Raw genomic sequence first — 20,113 nt, forward strand, 5'->3', positions numbered from 1 at the left:
GAGTATAATCTTTTTTCATGTAAAATGATGGAAATTAAAAAAGAGAAACAGACATGCAGACAGAAAGAGAAAAATTAATGTTCACCATTGGTTAATAAATTTCAATGTCGATCAATCATCATTGAAATGAATTTCACGTAATTAAGAAAGATTCGTTTGATAAAATACTCTAAATGTATCGTTAACGATTTAAAGTAAGTATAATACTTACTTACGTGCCCGTACAATGCGAGATCAGGTTTTAAGAGTTCGAGTAGTTCGTGCGAAAGTAAAGCGGCTTAGACTTTCAACGTTGAACAACCACAATACAAAAGGGGTAGGTAGGAAGGTAGCTACGTTTCCGTGGGTTAAATCGAATGTAAGATGTAAGCTCTATACAGGATGTTTCATAAACGTATGTTCATATTTTAAGAGATATATCCGCGTAATGAAACAAATAAAAAATTTTATATAAACGTATCACCGATATATATTTATTTTCAAAGTTATGGATGTTTATTCTGATGATTCTATGATACGAAATTCTACGTTTCGAAAAGTTTTCTGTAATTGACATGTTTCCAATCAATTTACGTTTGCACGTTACTAAATGAAATACATGTCGGCCATTTCAGCATTAGAATACAAAACAATTTTGTTGATTTCAAAAGGATTATTGATCGCTACTACACTATTTATAGTTTGATAAGAGGTAAATATTTCAAAATCGTTAATCATTCATAATTCGGAAACTAGTATACTACTGGATTTGTTGCAGAGAGTGTTTATATGACATTTTTTATTTATTTTAATAGATATTCATCCTTTAGTTTTGACATGCATTTATGAAACATCCCGTACATAATATCTAATAAGCCATTACTTAAGAATCTAACATAATAGGTTTCATAAAATATCAAACTATCCATTACAATTATCGCAAACTTTTCTCAAATCTTCGGAAACGCTCGAGTTCTTCCGTAATTATTCGTTATCGACACACTAGTCTTATGTCTACAATATATCGGATAATTATGAATATTTTATTTTAATAAACAATTTATTCTTAGAAGATAAGTATGCATATTATTTGATCATTTATATATTATTGTGTTTAGTTCGTTAGCAGAAAATTAACTTTTCTACAAATTATATAAAATATAATAAATATATATTATAGAAATTTTGTTATATTTATTTATAAGTCTATTTATATAGTGTTATGAAAATAGGTCTCCGTAGCTCATGTGGCAGAGCTTTCGTTCGGAAAGCGGAAGGTCCCCGAGTTCGATTCCCGGTCTTAAACAATCGCGGCCTAAATGAACTGTGATGGAAGTTTAATCTTGACGAGGATGATGTCCAATGTTTGTTTCATGGGGAACAGTATTTACTGTTTCTTTCCAAATGAAAAAATTTTTGTTTGATCATGTTATTACAAACATTGATATTTTTATTATCCCATATTCAAGAAATCTTCCGGAGTGCATTTAATATTAGTCAAAAGGTTGTTCCTTAGATAGCTCAGAGATGGGGAAAGAGCATTCGCCCGAAAATTTATGAAAATCGAGTGGAAACTGTCTTTTTTTATATTTTAATTTTTTTTATGATACTTTCCGTACACACTGCTGCAATTTATATTATTGCATTTACAAAAATATACTGGTACTTATAGGAATGTATATTATTAGCATTGAAATGTACAGAAATTTTATAAATGGATGTCAATATTTTAAGGGAGTATATTTTTAAACTAAAAAATTAAACATTGTTATATTAACATATATTCGAGATATGTGTTGCCTAGAAGCCTGGAAGTAGAAGCCAATGCGATTAAGTCTAGAAAACAAAAATTGAGAAAATTAAGGTTTTGATAATTCGTGGATTCTCAATTTGATCAGAAATTTATATAAAGTTCATTTTTTCTAAGCGTCGAACAGCAACAAAACAATCTATCTACAGGATGGAGAAATAAAAACGTAAATATTTAGTAGGACAATGGCAGTAAACTAAAAACTTTAGGACGTTCACCTTAAGGCTGCTGTAAATATATAGAAAAAACAAACCAACGAGTAAATGCCCTTTCATAAAAGTGTCCTTTAATAATTTAAAATAATATTATTTATTCCATTAAAATTTAAAAAAATCGACAATCGATTTGTTTCGTGTTCATTTCCGTTTTCATTGCCAACACGAAATATGTTTTGATCGTTTTTAAAAAAGCATACAAAACCATGTACCAATACTACATTCAATGTCTACCATTAATGCTGAGACATCAATTGCAAACAATTTTCTTGTGCCTTCTGGATAAGAAACATTATTTGCAAATATTAGATAAAATCAAAGTGTGCTTCATAAGACGTGAAGCAGTTTTTGTTGAAAAAGAATGCAGATATTTCAAAATTTTGTATCATTCATAAATTCAACAAAACATAAACATATAGTGTTATACACTTATGTTTATATGATCATTTATATATATTACTCGTTTTAATGTTTAGATATATTTTTCTAAAGTATTGAATTCATGAAACACCCTGTATATTTATCGTAGTAACGCGTGAATAATCTAAAAGGATTGGCCCCTATCGCAAACTCGTTTGGTCAACCTGTTTCTTGATCCTTCGACAGAAACGGAAAGCAATTTCAACGATTACTTGTTTGATGAGAAAGATTAGAGAAAGAGAGAAAGAGATGATATCGATGTTGAGCTATTTTCAATCTTCATTTCTTCTTCTCTTTCTCTCCTTCCTTTCTCTCTCTCTTTTTCATCCCTTCTTTGAAAGTGCCATGTCGACGCACAGGAAAAGCCACAACGGTGAACCAACTCGAAGTTTATAGGGTTGTCTCTGACAATCGCTTTAAGCTTCCACTCGGTTTATCTTCCTTCCTTGTTCCACTAACTCAGTCCTTCCAGTGTTTCTCAGTAGTTGTGAGAGTGCATGCATCGGACAGTTCTCTGCCGTTTCGTTGCTCTTGACCAACTTTGAGAATTCTATTCTATGTTCGTACAGCTCGTTCATGCGATACGAACCAAACGAAGCTATGCACAATGCGGTATTTTCATCGATAAAACTTAACTTATGGCACGAAGTTTTCTTTTCTTTTCTTTTTTTTTTTTTATAAATAATATTTCATTTCTATACTTTTAAGTAGATTTGTATGTAAATTCATTATAACTAATATTGTTTCTTTTTTTGGATTTTCTCGGTAACAATAGCATTTAGATATTGTATTGATTTTTACACCGAAACGATTGTTGTGTTAGAAAAAAACAAAAAAATATGAAAAATTAAAGAAATTGTTATCTTGCAAGTTTAATGTTAAATAATGGTATGAAAAAAATAATTTAGGATGTCGAAGGGAAGAATTGAAAATCATAGGATAGTTATTTTCCTTTACTATCTTTTACAAAAATATGTTTACTAAAGACTTTTCTAACAAAAAGTCAAATAATATAACAAACAATAATTTTATTATCATACTTGTTTGTTGCAATAATACTAGTAATTTTACAAAAATTCACTATGATGAGTTATTATAATTTAAAAAAAGAAAAATTATTAACACTTTTAATGATACATGTTTTATTCTCAACGACAAATTGATATTTTCTTGACATAGATTTAATTATTCTTTGCAGTTAGAATTATAATAAATAATATAAATTTTAAATTCATTTTTTAATTGCATAAAGAAATTATCAAAATATCAACATTTCCTAAGTGTACGTATTATTGCACTAAGAATGTAAATTTTAGCAATATTTTCTTGATATACATTTAATTAGTTTTTCAAGATAGAATTATATAATCATTAATATTAATTGTAAATTCATTTTAATTTTATAAAAAAAATTGTCAAATTATCAACATTTTCTAACTGTATGTATTATTACATTTAGAATGTAAGTGTTAGGGAAAATTGAGAGAAAGAGAGAGAGAGAGAGAGAGAGAGAGAGACAGGATCGTTTGCCAGCTTGCAAAATGTTCTACTCCAACTTCTTTACCCTTTCGTTCGTGCTATGCTATTCGCATTAAAGTTTCATTTCGTGTTGACGCTACCCAAATAATTTCACGCAGAACGCGCATGATGTCTACTCTTGTACTTTCTCTCTCTCTCTTTCTCTTTATTTTTATTTTTATTTTTATCTTTTTACCACTCTCTTGAGTGAGTACTATGCGGTGGCAAGCAAGGCCAGGTCGCTCTTTTAGAAATTTAATTTCGCGACACGCCGTAGAAAGGAAGAAAAAGCTTCTGTAGGTAGATGCAAACCAGAATTCGTGCCTATTCCTGATGTTCCTTTGGGAAATACATACAAATATATTCTTTGTACATGTATATACATACATACGTACATTCATATAGAATAATAAAAGAGGGAACTTGATTTTGTTGCTAGTATAGTTTCCGTGACCATGTATTCTTCTTGTTTTTTTTTTGTTTTGTTTTTCCGTTCTTTTTAGGTAAAGAACAAAAATATAAGGACGAATCAGAAATTGTATTCATAATTAAAAATTGTAGGGAGATTCTGTTTATTATTTCAACAAAAATAATATTCTTATTAAAGTTTATGTAGTATGTGTAATATTTTTAACATTTGTCTAGTTATTTAACTTTCATGCTGTGAATAACAAGCAATTACATTGTTTTGCATTTAGAAAATCATAGATTGTTCTGGTTAAAGTTTTTCATTAATATAAATGTATGCTTTTAATGTGTTAATGTTTCGATTTTTAATTGGGATTATTCATTGGTTACTAATGAGAATACTCATTCAATGGGGTATTGGATTATCTTATAACTTTTAAGAAATATAAGTAAAATTCAATGGTTTGAAAATTGTTTTTAAATATTGTAAAAAAAATATCTGGGAAATGCTAGAAAACATCAACCTATTTATGTTGGTAAAATAGACATAGTATAATTACTATAATATAGTATAAGTAGTAGTTAGTATTATAATATTAATAATATATCATATTATATCTACGAAATTGGAGAGAAAATTCGAGAGCGAACAGAGAGGCAGTGTTTTCTCTCTGTCTCGTATAAACGAAAAGAAATTTAAGACGTAAATAACGAAGAGTAGTTAGTATTAGAAGTATGTGTATTGATATTTTTAAAAATTTGATAGACGATTTCCTCACAAGTACCGCTAAGGAAATGTTATTCTTTATTTGTCGCATTGAGGAGATATGAGTATGAGTGTGTGAGAATTTATTGTAGGATAAAAGAGACCGTTTCTCTCGACGGGAACACATGAGAAGCAAAAAGTCGACGTCTTTCATTAATTATTTAAAATAAACTTTTGACGACATTCGTAGATTTTTATCTGCAGTAATACCCACACTCACTTTTTACAATAATACAATTATTAATTACAAAACTTGTAAGATTTAAAATTCCTATGGTATACGAATTTTTCTATTGGTGAAAAAGAAAAAGAAGGAAATTTCTATGAAACGCGATATTGAAGTTGCGATAAAAGAAAGAATGAAAGGATGCAATATCCTGGAAACAAAGCAGGAAAAATCGAGACGCGAAATATTGACTGTAACGTAGATAGTCTGTAGAACTGGGTGGTAGAACCTTATACCCTTCGGAATATTTCGCATATTCGAGTTTCTATTTCTGGTCTGAGGAAAAAGGACGGCAGTTGTGTGTCTCGCGTTCGTAAACCCGCGAAAAAGCTCATCGAGGCGAAGAAGAAAACGAGTTGGAGTAGGATGTAGTGCTCAGAGTAGTATGATGTTGCTATGTGATTGTAAGTTTAACATACGTATGTGTATATTTGCATGTCGAGCATGCAAAGAGCTTGCAACGACGAGACGATCCCCACCTTTGTAAAACTTTTATATATAGAAACAAGTAAGTGGTATGCAAGTGGAGTTTCTACTTCTCAATTAGCCAATTCTCAATGTACATAATTCTCTCTCTCAAAAAAATCATTAATTAATACCTAATTGAATGATTTGCATAATTTTTTGAAAGAAAATAAAAAAATAAATAAATTCATAAAATATTATAGAAAATATCAATTCGATAAATATGAAGCAAGAGATTTTATTGGATTAATATTATAATTTGGTTAATATAAAAATATCTTTTAAAATTATATAGTGTCAATTGTGTTCTATAATTTATTACCATTTCATAGGTAACTTCATAATACCCATTAATCTAATATTTATTATCTTTATCTGCAAACGAAAATCCAGAAATAACCATTTGGCATGTTTATATTTTTTTTCATCAAACGAATTTCATAATTAACAAAATTAATTACAAAAAAAACAAAAAGAATAAAGCACGAAAGTTACCTTCACGTTGTTCATCTTCAAGCCTAAACAAATACCACAAAATATATTCACAAATAATGAACTCTTTTTTTATAAATTGCACATTAGAATTTTAAGTTTCATGCATTTCATTTAAAAAAAAAAGAAAATAAAAATAACAACCGAAACGATATTTTATGGAAAAATCCGACATTATGTATTGACGCAACCTGATATAAACGTGAGAAGTAAAATTGAAATGAGATCGAGACAACTGTATCATGTTTGCTCTACTCCTTCTCCCCCGTTCCGTCCCGCCCCCCTTTTCGGCATAATATACGAGAATGAACTCTCTCTCCCCCCTTCTCGCCCCCTATTCTGTCTCGGTTTTTTCCCTTTTTTTTGTCACCCTTTTCCTCTTGGACCCTTCGTCGTTATACCTTAGAACGCAAAGCGCATTACGCCTGCGCTCTTCAACAATATTCACAATACGTATGTACGTTCTCACATATGCGTATGGTCCTGCGAATGCGAATAAGGGAATAAAAAGACCTCGACTTTTCCTTTGTGTCCAATGAAATATCGTCGAAGTTACGTCCATTGTGACGATACGCCGCTTAACTACCCGCAGAACGTCTACGTGAAAATAAATTAATTTCTTCTCTTTGACAGGAGAATGTCGTAAAACGATCCAACTGTCCGTTGGTATTTCTCATTTATTATATCCGAACAAAGAAATTTCAATGTGCTTATTATATATATATTAATTTTATATAGTACTTTGAAACACACGATATATAATATTTGTGATTATTGTTGAAATGAAATTTGAACGATGTAAAACTTTCGTAGGATATTATTTTTATGAGAAAAAAATATAACGACCTTTGTTGTATGAGAGAAAGATTACATTTATAATTATTAATTTATAAATTATTATTATGTTAAAATAAATTTATGAAATTTGTTAGTAAGAAAATTGTGCAAAATTATATTTATGAGGAACAAAATGTGGTCGTTAGTTTCATCAAAAAGCTACTTAAGCTAATTAATTATTAATTATGTTTTTTAATTAAATATTAATATTTTATTATAATAAATTTGGAAAATTTTATTGCCTGAAAATTTGCAAATTATTTTTAAGTTAAATTATTTTTAATTTGATAGCTTTATAAAATAAGCAAATTATTTGTCATGCAAATAATATGTTTTTTTATTAATTACAAACACAAATTATGCACTTTAACTACCAATTAATATTTAAATAAAATAAATTTGTAAAATTAGATAGTATTAAAAATTCACAAATCATTTTCTTATTCTCAAAAGAGAATTTCACAGATCATTAATGTTTCTTTTTCTTCTTCTTTTTACCCACATTCTCTTCACCCATCCATCCATGACATCGTAAAACGATCCAACTGTCGGTAAAAATTTCCCACGTATTTTGTGGGAAACAAAGAAATTAGTAAGTGTAATATCATACTAGTTATATATGCTAAATTATAAAGTTTATTAATTCAATTAAAATATTGTTATTAATTAATGATAAATATTTAAAAAATAAATAGTACATATTTTCAAATATCATCTACAGTAAATTCATTTTTAGTTCAGTACATTTATCAATAAAAAACAAAATATGATCTTGAAAAAACCAGTAAAAAAAGGATTGTATAAAAATTAAATACAATCACTATAAACGTCTTTTTGAACCATATTCCATTAAAAAAAAAAATCAATTTGGATATTATAAGGTTAAGACCTTACATACGTACAGAATTTTCAAAAAATCGATTTTTTTTATTTAACAGATTCTTGTTCTCTATAGTTTTAGGTTTATTTCTGTGAAAGTCGATTGCACAAAATCCCCATAGATCCAAAGTTATGGTAGAAAATGTGACTGCCGACGAGAGTTTGGTGCGCGCAGATAGCTGTCTTTTATTTCAAACAGTTAAAACTTTAACCGCGTTTTTTTCGAAACTACTTTTTCCGCCAAGGTCTACATGATAACTCGTACAGTTTTAAATATTTTTTGATGCGATTTTGTTTTAAATATTTGAAATCGTTTTCTCTATAGTAGTATGTTGAGCCGGATTTTTGATATTTTGATTTAAAAATTTTATAAAAATAATTAAAGTATAAAATTTATGACGTAAAACACATACTTTTGTTTAAACTATCATAAATTGCTAAATTTTCCGAAATGCAAAATTTCAGCTCGACAAACTATAACTACAATATTATTTTAGAAGAATTTTTTTAAATTTTGTACATCGATCAACATTTACTGAAGATATGATGCCGACCGTGGAGCTACTTTTTTTTCATAATGTTGTGGATCACGTGATTTTTTATATAATAATTTTTGTAAAAATAAAGTGAAATAAAATTTTTTATAAAGTTTAAATACCAATAATCAATGTGTACTATTTATTTTTAATAATTTCTATTGTTATCCCTACTAAAAAATTTTTTTCTTTTAGCGCATTTTTGGCGCTGCTAGATGTATGTATGTAAGGCCTTAACGTGTTCATCCTATATATTTATGCTAAACGATAATATTTAATTAGGACACAAATAAAATTTCATAAGTATAAATAATATAAAATCATTCCTATTAAGAGAAACGTGTCAGTTAAAAAATATATACAAAAAAAAAGATTTAGATCTTTTAGTGCGTATTTCTTTTCCTTTATCCTCACCCACCCACTCATCTATCCTTCCATCCATCCATCCATCCATCCATCTATCCATCCATCCATCCATCCATCCATCCATCCATCTATCCATCCATCCATCTATCCATCTATTCATCTTCCATTTGTATATCGTCTTCGTTCTTTTAACGAACCAGCACGAGTTCCTAGCACTCTCTCTTTTTCTTTTTTCTACACTGATACGCACATAGAGATATATACAACAGTTGGAGAGAAGGTAAAAAAGGAAAGATCGAGAAACGAGAAGCACGTGACGCAGAGAAATGGCATTTCTAAAGAAGGCACGAGAGGAACCTTCTGACAAGGCTCACAATGCTCCAGGACGTCCTTCTGAATTTATGCGCGTGTCAAAGTCCCCGTACTTGCATTTTGGTATGCAAGCGAACAGTTGTTACTGTGTGATATCAGAAAAAAAAAACAGAAATAGAATAAAAAGATAAAGGAAGAAAGAGGGTTGAGGAAAGTAGAAGAATGACTTCCAACGATGGTGAGGGGCGGCGGGGGGAGGGGGGGATAGGTTGGTTGGAGGGAAATTTTACTCGAGATCAAATGTCACTGATATATGTAAACATATACGACGCCTTTAAAGCACCTCGGATTACTCGATTCTATCATTAGATTTACTCTACCATTCTAGTTTATTTTATTATCTAATTTTATGGATTAATTTAATATGTATGTGAGACGTTGAGAATCATAATGGATTATTTCATATTTTCTTATTTTTTCCTAAAAAACCTAATATTTCGTAATAATTTTTAAAATCTGTCTCTTATTGATCCTACAAAGACAAAAATGTAAGGACTCGTTTTCAAAACTGGTTTAAAGCAAATTCACAAAAATTTGTATTATTTTCTAAAGTATTTATCTCAAAATCACATCTTGTGAGTTTCTCCATTCTAGTTTTCAACGTCTTATGTATCTAACACAAGTATTTGAAATATGTATTATTTTTTGTATTATTAAATATAAACAAATATTTTTATTTTTAATTAATAACTTAAAATATTCGTGTGCTCCAATTATTTTATTATAATACATCCAAACATTTGGAATTTGTTTTATTGCACATTTTATTTTTGTTTCTTTTTCTTATTATATAATAAATAATAGTTCTTATTTAATGTATTATATATTTCTCTTTGAGCGCTGCGTTGTTCGACGTTAAGCGTGCGCTATGGACTGCCCATTCTTTACGAAGAAGCACGCCGTCGGCTGCGTATTTTTTACGAAAGGGCGCAAGTTGAGCGGACTGAATTTTCATTGCAAAAGGAAAATTGAATCCCACATATGCTAAATTGAATGGTTGTGTGAGATCCCACATATGCATTCATAGCCTAAATTGAATGGTTGTATGAAGACGCATATATGCGTTCATAGCGTTTAAAAAAAAAAGAAATAACAATTAAATTCCAACTGTAATTTCTTCATGAAAACTTTTCGCATAGTTGAACAATTTTATAAGACACTTTCTAAATCATTCCCGAAGAAGACAATTAAGTAAGATTCGTTGTTAGAAATTGAAGTAGTTTAGTTTTTGAATGAGAACACTCGTACGAGATGAATAAACGTTTAATGTCATTTAATAATAATTATAAGTTACAGTACCATTAACGATTACGATTAACAAAGATGGCAGCGTTGAAAATGTATTCACTTTTCTCATCGGTTTCCTAACAACGCGGCCATCTTTGTCGTCGTAGTAGTAGTAGTAGTAGTATCTTCTCCATTTGCTTTTACTGGCAATTAACAGAAGGGACGGTAAAATTCGCTATCTACGAAATTGCTGCATTAACGTGGGACGTGTCTCTGAAATATGGCACAATCTCTTTCTTCTTTTACCTCTGAATCAAGGAAAAGGGAAGGAAGGTGTGTATATAATACTCTCCTTTTCTTCTTCTTCCTCTTATCATGTCTCTTCTTGCACTTAACTGTGCTTTCTTCTTGGAGAAAAAAGAAAAAAAAAAGAAATAAGGTACAAGAAAAAGTAAAGGTGTTAAACTGAATTCCTACCGTTTCTTCGTCTTCAAAATTGGTCAGTTTCGACGGGTCGATTAATCCAATATCTTAATCAAAATATTTTTTTCGTTTTCTATTACTTTTGTCCATCTATCTGACAATTGAGCAATCTCACGACGATAGAATGCGGTGTCTTTCGAAACAATCTATTAATCCACCCATTTTTTGGAATTTTTCGTGATTGAAAAAGTTTGTGTCTGTTAACGTGTATTGTATTGATCTGAAAAGATGATAATTAAACGGTGCGAAGTTTGGAGAGTACGCTGAATGTAGGAAGACTTCTCACTCGAGTTCTATAAACGTATTTATCACGATTTTCAGAACACGCGTTCGAGCGTTGTCGTGCAAAAGAATAATTTTGCCTTGATTGCTGGCCACGAATGATCTTGTTTTTATATTCATTTGTCACTCAATTGCGGTTTAATTGACGTTGGTAGCGATCCACTATGACAGTTTGATTCAGACCTAAGAATTCGTAATACACCACACTATTCCTGATCCCACCAAACGTATATCAAGGTCTTATAGCCGTGGATATTCCTCCACAAACACTTGTAGATTGAAGTGGAGGGATCAGTAGAATCTACTCATAATTTTCTTCCCTTAGGATTATCAAAATAATAAGCGAGGTGCTTTAACTGCGATTTTCTTGAGGTCAAAGTAATGAAATAACACATGGAAAAATACTTTATCACGGTTCATTTTCAGTCGAATGGCAAATCTCGAATTAAATTCTTAAATATAAATTTTTATAAATAAACATGGATCCGATTTTATTCTACTTTCCGTTCAGACGATAACTCCATTAATTTTTTCTCGAATTAGATGAAAAACAAAAAATGATAGATGTTAAGTTATGGTATTTACCGAAATCGTCTTGAAATCCTCTAACAGATAAGTGTAATAAAATTATACAGGTTTATTTGCCAAAAATATGTAAGTTGACCTTGAAAAATTATGATAAGTAATTTACTATATACATGTTGAAGCTTTCTTGAAACCATGCAATACCTGATCAAAATATTTTCGATTAAACTGTTAATAACAAAATAATTTCTAATTATCACGAATCGTAGTTCATTCTGTATGTAGAAACATATAAGAAGATTTCGGTGATTGTTGTATAATGGTTACATATTTATTGTATATGCTCATTATGTATCATTATTACGAATAATCGTTATGTATAATTGTCACATATCGTCATTGTGTATGATTATTCGTCGTATCAGAGTTTTGTTTAATTTACATGCTAACATCGAATCATCGTTGGATATGAACTTGAATGACCAATCCTCGTGTTTCAAAATATGATACGAAGATACCATAAAATTGCGTATCTATGTATAGCATATCTCTCTTTTATTTTGTGCAACAATATCGTCAAATGATCGATCAGAATTCGACGTATTTTCGCATAAAATTTTTCTATCCAATGCTTCGACGCTTACTTTTTCACATCGATACATACGAGCATTTGCAACAAATGGATACCCACCTTTGTGTATCCGTAACAGTTATAAAATATTTGTCCCCTTTCTATTAAATGTTTCAAAAAAAAAAACGAAATCTATATCATGACAATCGTAACTATTTTCTACTTCAAATCATAAAGAAGAAAAATCAATATAATCTAAATGTATTTCTATCTTGGTTTTTTTTTTTTCATATTTTTTAGGTAAATTAAGACAAGGTTTGAATGTTTTTAACAAATAAACTAAGGAAATTGTTCTTATTATAAAAATCGATTGATCGTATCGGTCGATGACTAATATAAGACATCTAAAAGTTTCATGAATTTATGGTCGAGTAGTATGATAAGGAGCACGCTCGTTCACTCTACTCTCTTATTGCGTGGTTTTCGCCACTTAGGTTCGCATTGTCATTGTCGCCTTTACACATATATATAAGTAACTATATATATATATACAGGGTGTCCAAGGTTTTAATATTGAAACTTTGTTCAATATATTCTATGACATTAAATAAGAAAAAAATGTTATGTAAACATAAATCACGTAGAGCTTGTATGACCAATCCACGCGTATCAAAATATAATATGGAAAAAAAAATAAATATGGAATAAAAGTAATAATAATAATGCTGTTACTATTAATATTGAACTCGAATAGATAAATGTATATTTATTTTGATATCGTCACTTTCAGACTTAATTAATACTTCAATTCAAAATGTCTACATTTTTGACAATACATTATTGTAATTATTGATCTATTGGAGCTAATAATGCTCGTAGTAACAGCGAATCGGTTATTATCAATATTACTTGTATTCCACAATATATTTTTCTTATTATTTTTTAATAAACCTATATTTACATAAAAATTTTAGTCTTATTTAGCGTCATAAAATATATTAATAAGGTTTCAACATTAAAACCTGGGACACCCTGTATATACATATATATATACATACATACATATTTATATCTGTATAGTATATATATATATATATCGATGCAACACAACGATGTCGACCGCGATGTCGCCAATCGAGTGAAATATATTTTACGCTCGGGAGCAAAAGGTGAACTCTGGTGGTACCTAGGACCCTTGTCCCTTGACAGGAGGAGTTTTAAGTGAGAGTGAGAGAGTGAGAATGAGAGAGGGAAATAAATGCGACGCCTTTCCTTATCTACCAACAATATTGGCGCATTATTCAAGCGAATGCGACAGCACCACCCTCGCACACCCTCCAGCCCTACCTAGCCTCTCCCGCCCTTTCCGAGAGTCACCACCGGCATCCCTTGATCGAGTTGACTCGAACGACCACAATAAATGAGAGAAAGAGAGAGAGAGAGGGAGAAAGAGAAATCATATAACTATCTTTAGATAACCTATGCTTTGCATTGCGTGTCGCTAGAATATCGCGTGCGTATTCGGTTCAACGAGTTTTACCTTTTCCCTTTCTCTCTCTATTTCTCTTTTTTTATCTTTCTATTTCTATTTCTTTTTTTCTTTACTTTTTTTTCTGTTAAGTACGATATCAATTTCTTACTCGTATTCCTTTCGAAAGATTATAATTTGATTTATTTGTATTCAATTATACGATATATAGGATGAGCCAATAGGTATTATTATTTAAAATAAATATTTATCTATTGATTATATTATATAGAAAATAAAATATTACTTATTATTATTAATAATATATATATATATTAATATTATTAAATACTACAAAATATATAGTTGATTTAATTTAATAAGTTTCATAATGGTAATATTAACAATTAAGTTGAAAAATATATTAATAATATTTCTAATACTGTTTAAACAAAATCTGATAAATAACTAATTATGGTTATTTGAGATTTGTAACCAAGTAATACAAAAAATAAATAAAAGAAGAAAATAAAGATTATAGAGAAAGAATCGATTCTCATTATTTCATACACGTTTCTACAAATTCCTTATTCACGTACATGGGTGATAAACAATAAGATACTAGAGAGAGAGAGAGAGAGAGAGAGAGAGAGAGAGAGAGAGAGAGAGGAGAGAGAGAGAGAGAGAAAGAAAGAGTGGTGAACAGTTTTTATTATATTTCATATAAATATGTAGTTTAAAAAATTCGATAAGTATATCTATCTGTTTTATTCGAACGCGTAAAATCGTTCAAGTGGAAAAGACAAACTTTTATACTTATTTAACTAAACGTATATACACGCATATATGTACATCTATGTGTTTAATTTATATACCTACGATTACTTTCTCGTTTACGTTATACACATATTTCATTTCATTTTTCTTTCAATGTTTGATACCTTATCTATTTTAGACTTTAGAAATATTTTACTAGTTTGCTAATTATGGCAATGTTTTTGCTTTATAAAAGAAAATGATATTTAATTTACATAAATTTATGTAAGTATGTATGTATTTCAATGACCACGAAATAAAAAGGTCACTATGTTAATTGAAAGATTTTTTGAAACTAATTATTATCCTACAAATATCAAACTAAAATCATTTTTATCTTTACTTTTTAAATAATAAATTACCCAATTTGTAATAAACATTTATTTATAAATAATTTTAATAAATTTTATTTAACAATTTTTTTTATAAAAATATTAATATTTTCCAACCATGTAATATGATTATAATTTTAATCAAATTTATATTTACTGCAACCTATATAAATGTTAAGTAATATCAGAGTTGGTATTAAAACATCGAAAAAGAAATTATAAAAGAAATAATTTTAAAAAGAGAATAAATAATAATAAAAAGAGAAAAATAAAAGTTTTCTTATTATTATTGAAATAAAAAATTCGGTACTAAGTTAATATAAAATTATATCCCTGTTGTTTCAGGTACATAGGAAGAGTCGAACTAATTTCAAAATCGATCATGATTTTCTTGAACGATAGAATGAAAGAAAAATAAAAAAAAGGAAAAGTAAGAGTTTCGTAACCACGATGCTACACACACCTCTGGCATTCTCTCTTCGTGAAAGAGATCCGAATTCCACGTTAATTAGCAGGTGGCACTTTAATAAGGACAAAGAGCGTCTAGCCGTCGAGCCGTGAAACAATTCGCCTGTTTCGATACTTCAGAATGGTGTAGTCAAGTATAGTACCCTTTTATGTATATGTAAGTATATATATATGTGTGTGCGCGCACGTGTCTGTGTATGTACGCATCCCTTGAAAAGGTTGGAATCACGTTAACGATCCCTTTCTAGTACCTCGAACGATTCCTAAAGTTTTTTACACTTGAACAAGGAGAAGTTGCTAATAGTTAATTAATTTCTATTTAATTACCACTTTTTTTATCTCGATTAGGTTAACTGTATATACGTGTCATATTTTATTGTTTGTTATTGTTAGTATTTTATCATCAATTTTTTTTTTACTTTAATTATTTAATCATTTAATTGATATAAAATATAATATTAGTTTTATATGAAAATAAGCATAGGAGGTATCATAAATGCATGATAGTTATTGAATTGAGAATATTGATTTTATTAAATTATAATTGTAATATATAATTGTAATATAAAATATATAATTAAATTAATTTTCCTTTATTTTGTTTACTTATGCTATTGTTATAATTATAGGAATATACGTATATTAATTTAAAGATTGATATATTATGAGTATTATGAGATACTGTAAGATTATACTGATTTCGTGTATCACAGGAATTTTAATATCTTTAAGTACTTTTTTAATAAAATTAATAAACAAATCATTAAATTAAATTGTATTATATAATACAATATACACAAGAATGTTTAATAATATTATATATATTTTTTTTAAGTGCATTTATATATTAACACTTTGACGTCCGGGCGTTTCGAAAAAATTTCTTCGCTTGGCGCCGGCAGCGCTTATACTTCGGATTACTTCGCTTACGATCGGCCGTTCTTGGAAGTAATAGCCCGATATGATGGTCAAAATTTCGACGTTTTCTCATGAATTTTTTTAAATATGAAAATAAAATGCGATCGTTTCGAACACCAGCAGAAAGCTAAAGACACTTAAGTGTTGTCTCCGACCCCGAGCGATACTATGCTCACAACACCACTGTGGTGTCGCCGGACGGCAAAGTGTTAAATAGATATGCAATTTATATGTCGGGAATAATATACATTTCTTATATTTTAATATATTTCTAAATACATAATTTCGATATTTTAAAATGATATTTTTAAAAATATATATATTTCTAAACGGTATTCTTATTATTTAGAATTTGTATATTTCCTTACATTCCTACGTATATTTCGATACATTACTCGTGATACAGATGTACCTTAGATATTCAATATGCGTATTTCTATGTGAAACCAGTTTAAAACATTTAAAGGATTATTATTGATATGATAAATAAAAAAAAACCAGAAAAAGAAGAAAGGATTGAAAGCACATGTAAATTAATTAATTAAAGGATAATCCGTATGCTCATTCTACTATATTCACACTTTAATGGACTTCTATTCTTTTTTACTTTTTTCTCATTCTTTTTCAATTCTTTGTTCAAGAGGAATGCAACGGTTCGTTTGACCAACGATTATGATTGAATGGATTTTCCGATTTATCGCGTCTAAAAGATTTATTCTTTTTTCTCTCTTCGCAGAGTATTTCTGCTGCAGAATAATTGAAATGTCTGAACAATTTGTAGAATTTATAAATGTTCAAAAGTATGCATGCATACAAGCATCCTTTCACCTATTATCGAAACTTCAAACGCATTTTTTCTCTTTTCTCTTTTTGCTTAAAATACATTTTCAGAACTGGCTTTTGTGATAATTGCAACAAAAATGATTCAAGGTATAACTTTTGACAAAGCTAATTTAATTTGAAATTGGCTTTTGCGTTGTTAGATTTATCAAGATAAACAATTGTTACTAATAATCTAACAATAATTTGTTAGATTTATCAGAATAAATAAATTTACAAATATTCTTTCGTTCGGTTCTTTATTAATTTAAAAGTTCAACAAAATTAAAACGAAAAAAATAGACGAAAGAAAAATCTTTTGAATATAGTATGATTCAAAAAAGAAAAATAGAAGATGTTATTAAATGAAGAATAAACAAAACTTTATTTCATTCTTTATATTTGTTGAACTACCGTTGCCTTGATCGTTTCTTTTGTTCTTTATTTATCGTTAAATGCCATTGTATGTTGCTATGATATTGATTGCTGCTGTGATTCGTTCTGCAGATCTGATGATTGTTGAGTTAATGTTCTGATGATGTGCTGCTTGATGTTGTTATATCCCTTCTCTAAGTTGACTGTCCAATAGAGCAGGTAAGTCCACCTCCATAATCTATCGATGCAGAAGATTGATGTTTTCCGTAGATGTGGTAGTGGAAATTATATAGCAATAGAAAGTTATACCTTGGTTATTTGATCTGTTTGTTTGCTAGTTTTATGACTTCCAGGAATGTGCTGTGATATTCCCTCTACATCTTCAGGTACGATGTCTCAAGACTCAAACGGTCTCGATAAATATGCAACTCTATAAATAAGCAGATCTATACTTTCTGTTACGTTTTTACGTAACAGTACTCGTATTACGATAGATAATTTCTAATATACGAATTGATAGATATCATACACATATGACACGTATGATACACATATAAATGTAAATTTTAATATTATTGGTACCATTATATTACTTAAACCCACTGACAAATAAATATAATATATATATAAAGGATTTAAACTCTTACTTTTCTTGGAAAAACATTTTTTAACAATTTCCAGAAATTTTGTCAAATAAATAATTAACAAATGAAAACAATATTATACAAAAGTGAATTTAAATAATTAAATTACTGAATTTTTTACATGTACACGCACATACATATAAAAATAAAAAAAAAAGAAAAGAATCAAAGAGAAATCGCATTCGTCGAGACGTATTATACGTTTTGACGTTTTCACGCACGTGCGGATTATCAAGTAAGTGCTTAAACGCACACGTATACATGCACTCATAACGTCAGTTGATAAAAAAAGAAGAAGAAGAAAAAAAAAGAAAATGTTTGAAAATGGTAGTGCAGGAAACGACGATGGTCATGGCCATTACTCACGCATTGTGGAGAGAAACTCACTCGTCTTTTTCCTTCCCTTGGAATAAATACTCTCTCGTTCATCCCTTCAACTTTACCCTTAGCCATCCCCACTGCTTAAAGCCCCCCACCCGGCACTATTTTCTTCCAAACCCTCTACCACCTTTACGCGCGTGACAAAACTTCTCTTTGATGTGTCAAACGGCCGAACGAACGCAGACAACTGTGCCGTACCTCCCCCCTCCACCCTAGCCACCCTTCTTTCTCCTTTTTCTCTATGTGCAAAGCACGATTATTGCATTCAACCAAACGTCGTAACGCTCCTTTGGATTTTCGAGTGTGCTACTCATGGATGATACGAAAAAAAGGAAACAGAAAAGAAGGGAGAGGTAATGTAGTAGGATTCGATAGGAAATTATGGAGAAAATGCAATGAGGATTATTTTTTTTCCACCCTTAAAATTTGTGGCTTTATTGATTTCAACGTCATCTCAAGGACGGACTTTGCTTGATAATTCGAATTATTTTTAATGAAAAAATTATTAATTATTTAATTTCTTTTTTTTGTTAAAAGGAAAACTTCAGTCATTGGTAACATATTCTTTTTAAATATGTATCTTTTGGATTTTGGTAGATTATTTTTTTTTTTAACAAGACTGATTTATTTTTCCAGCTCCCAGAAATTGTATTTTTATTGATTTGAAACTTTCCAAGTCATTTAAAAAATATTCTAGCGCATTAATTGAAATTATTTATAATAAACAAATTAATTGTTTTTATTTAATTTTTTTATGGAAAGTTTCAAAGAAATTGATAATTTTTATCTAAAATATTAATAAATTTATCTTTAATTTTGTGAGATATGTATCTTTCGGATTTTCGAGTATGCTCTTCATTACCAATAAATAAATGTAGATTCGTATCAAAAGAAAAAAGAAACGAAGAAAGAGATAACTTTGAAATTGTTTTAACAAATATTTCACTGAATAAACCGCAATCGAAACTCTCACATTTTGTCATAAAAAATGAGATAACATTTACCCAAATAAATAATTTCGAGAAACTACATATTTCCAAAAATAAAAATCTACAAATGCTTAAATATCTAAACACCCCATACAACGTATTCTCACAATCTTCTCTTCCTTTTATTTTTTCCTCATCATTTTCAAAGAGGTTCGTAGTACCTTGAATGACAGGAGGAAGGTCATTGTTGATGCACACATATCTCTATAAATAAAAAGGGAAGAGGGTGATGGTAGTAGTAAGGGTAGAGAGTTGGGTAGAGTAGGTTAGGATAGGAAAAAAATCTGAAGATACTTTCTTTTCTTCATTCTTTCATCTTTTTCTTTCCCCAACCTGAACAAGAGGAGAAGAAAGAGAAAGAGAAAGAGAAGGAGGTAGGTGTAGGTGTAGAATGAGGAGTAAGGATACGAGAAGAAGAGAAAAAGAAAAGAGAAAGAAAAGCAAGGGCTCGAGCACGCGAACACTTTTCCTTTTTGTCTCGCGCTGTCTGCTCTTGACGTTTGCATTAAAGTCTCGAATGTCGAGC

At 29.4% G+C, this 20,113-nt stretch overlaps 1 protein-coding gene and 1 long non-coding RNA gene across 4 annotated transcripts in view; both read right to left on the reverse strand.

Annotated features, from left to right (window-relative positions):
• Positions 1–20,113, reverse strand: part of LOC122519926 (tyrosine-protein kinase transmembrane receptor Ror) — a 375,163-nt gene that overhangs the window by 54,821 nt on the left and 300,229 nt on the right. The window lies entirely within an intron of this gene.
• On the reverse strand, positions 17,600–18,614 carry LOC122519963. Its single transcript, XR_006304411.1, has 2 exons — positions 18,584–18,614; positions 17,600–18,003 (listed from the first exon to the last, which is right to left on the reverse strand). It is a non-coding gene; the product is annotated as an uncharacterized LOC122519963 (long non-coding RNA).

This window comes from Polistes fuscatus, unplaced genomic scaffold (assembly GCF_010416935.1).
Source record: "Polistes fuscatus isolate 324 unplaced genomic scaffold, CU_Pfus_HIC Scaffold1, whole genome shotgun sequence".
Lineage (NCBI taxonomy): Eukaryota > Metazoa > Arthropoda > Insecta > Hymenoptera > Vespidae > Polistes > Polistes fuscatus.